Consider the following 3102-nt stretch of genomic DNA (forward strand, 5'->3'; position numbering starts at 1 on the left):
CACAGAACAGGCCCTTCGGCCCTCGATGTTGTGCCGAGCAATGATCACCCTACTCAAACCCACGTATCCACCCTATACCAGTAACCCAACAACCCCCCCCCCTTAACCTTACTTTTTAGGACACTACGGGCAATTTAGCATGGCCAATCCACCTAACCCGCACATCTTTGGACTGTGGTAGGAAACCGGAGCACCCGGAGGAAACCCACGCACACACGGGGAGGACGTGCAGACTCCGCACAGACAGTGACCCAGCCGGGAATCGAACCTGGGACCCTGGAGCTGTGAAGCATTTATGCTAACCACCATGCTACCGTGCTGCACCCTACCATGCTACCGTGCTGCTACTACCAAATATTGCATGATTCTTTAGCTGCTTCAGAGGCTTTCTGTGAAACTGTGCTCTCTTAACGCTTTGGCTAAGAAACAATTGTGATGAGATCATTTTGTATAATAATCTGCTCCTTAACGACCCTTTGGAAAGATACCATTGAATCTGCTTTTAGGCAGACCAGAACAACTCGCTGTGTCAAAAAATAAAATCTCATCTCCCCCTCTGGATCCTTTGCCTTCGAGGGGCTGACTTTCTGTGAAAGAGCCTGTCAACCCCTCTCACTACTCCTCTACTGAAATCCGCTTGTGATAAAGGCCAACATCCCATCAGCCTTCCTAATAACTTGCTGCACCTGTATGTTAGCCTTCAGTGACTTATTGATGAGGACACGCAGGTCCCTTTGTACATCTACACTTTCTAATCTCTGACCATTTCAGGAATACTCTGCTCATCTGTTCCTTCTGCCAAAGTGATGATCTTACATTTTTCCACATTATATTCCATCTGCCATGTCCTTGCCCACTCACTGAGTCTGTCCAAATCCTCCTGTAGCCGTTTTACATCTTCCTAACAGCACACATTCCCACCCAGCTTTGTGTCATCTGCAAACTTGGAAATATGCATACATTCAGACACAAATAGTATTTGATTAGGCAGGGTAAATTTGACTTTAAATAACTGATACGATTCCACAAAAATCACAAACATTTTCCCCCTTAGCATATATGGCACTAATTCCAGTTACAGAATCTTAAAAGGAGGCCATTCGTCCCATTGAGTCTGCACCGACCCTGCGAAAGAGTGAGTCACCTAGGCCCACATCTCCACCATCCCCGTAACCCAGTAACCCTAGCTATACCTTTGGGACACTTAAGGGGCAATTTAGCATAGGCAATCCATCTAACCTGCACTGTGGGAGGAAACTGGAGCACCTGGAGGAAACCCACGCAGGCACGGGGAGAACGTGTAAACTTAACTCGAGGCCGGAATCAAACCCGGTTCGCTGGTGCTGTGAGGCAGCAGTTCTAGCCACTGTGCTATCATGTCAAATGAGTCCAACAACTCTGTGTTTCCCAAAAGCAAGAAGGAGACAAAGAAAGAAAGAAAGTGTTCCGCTCATCAGCACGGACAGCACGGTAGCATGGTGGTTAGCATAAATACTTCACAGCTCCAGGGTCCCAGGTTCGATTCCTGGCTGGGTCACTGTCTGTGCGGAGTCTGCACGTCCTCCCCGTGTGTGCGTGGGTTTCCTCCGGGTGCTCCGGTTTCCTCCCACAGTCCAAAGATGTGCGGGTTAGGTGGATTGGCCATGCTAAATTGCCCGTAGTGTCCTAAAAAGTAAGGTTAATGGGGGGGGGGGGGGTTATTGGGCTACGGGTATAGGGTGGATACGTGGGTTTGAGTAGGGTGATCATGGCTCGGCACAACATCGAGGGCCGAAGGGCCTGTTCTGTGCTGTACTGTTCTATGTTCTAATGTGGGAGACAGGAGGAAGTTTTAGTTTGTGTGAAGCTCAATCTCCATTCACACAAGCTTGCCACCCCCCACATTGATTCTGTATACACCTCCCGCTGCCTCTTGAAGGCAGACAGCATTATCTCAGACCCATCCCACCCAGGCTTTGCCTTCTTCCAGACCCTTCCATCAGGCAGAAGGTGCAGAAGTCTGAAGATCCGCACATCCAGACATAGAATCATAGAATTTACAGTGCAGAAGGAGGCCATTCGGCCCATTGAGTCTTCACCGGCTCCTGGAAAGAGCACCCTACCCAAGGTCCACACCTCCACCCTCTCCCCATAACCCAGTAACCCCACCCAACACTAAGAGCAATTTTCGACACTAAGGGCAACTTAGCATGGGCAGTCCACCTAACCCACACATCTTTGGACTGTGGGAGGAAACCGGAGCACCTGTACAAAACCTACGCAGACACGGGGAGAACATGCAGACTCCACACAGACAGTGACCCAAGCCGGGAATCGAACCTGGGACCCTGGAGATGTGAAGCAATTGTGCTAACCACAATGCTACCGTGCAGCCCTTGACATAGGAACAGCTTCTTCCCCACAGCTACAAGACTCCTCAACGACTCCCCCTCGGAATGATCTGTTCCCTGTAAGAACACTATTCACGATGCCCTATGCTGCTCTTGCTCATGTATTTGCTTTGTTTGGCCCCTTTTTCCGCACTGTAACCAATCACTGTTTGTCGATGTACCATTTGTCAATGTACTCTTGATTATTCCTTTTGTTTACTATGTACGTACGTACTGTGTACGTTCCCTCAGCCGCAGAAAAATACTTTTCACTGTACATCGGTACATGTGACAATAAATCAAATCATTCACACAAAGCTGGAACTCTGATTAGATGAAGGACCAGAGTCCTTCCTGTCTTCCCGGTAGTTCTAATTGGTCAGTCACCCACAAGAAGACAGTGAGGGGCTGGGACCCGAGCCCATGTGGGGTTGTAAGAGACTATGACCGCCAGATACTCTGAGCTGTTGTCCAATCCGCAGTATTTTGTTTCTGTAACCAGGGATATTCTTCCGAATGGGACAGTGCGCTGGGAACGCCCCTCTGTGTCATTGTGATGTCACAATGGAGCCCTGCCCGAATCAGCCAATAGGAATCACTGCTCCGCGATGATGTTGCTGGGTTCCAGCGCACAGGCCTGACGTGTGGACACGGGAGCCACGCCCCCACCCATTGTTCCTCCTCCCTTTGAGAGAAGATTTCCAGGCAACGTTGAGTTGTGGGGGTGAGACCC

The sequence above is a fragment of the Scyliorhinus canicula genome, chromosome 17 (assembly GCF_902713615.1).
Source record: "Scyliorhinus canicula chromosome 17, sScyCan1.1, whole genome shotgun sequence".
Classification (NCBI taxonomy): domain Eukaryota; kingdom Metazoa; phylum Chordata; class Chondrichthyes; order Carcharhiniformes; family Scyliorhinidae; genus Scyliorhinus; species Scyliorhinus canicula.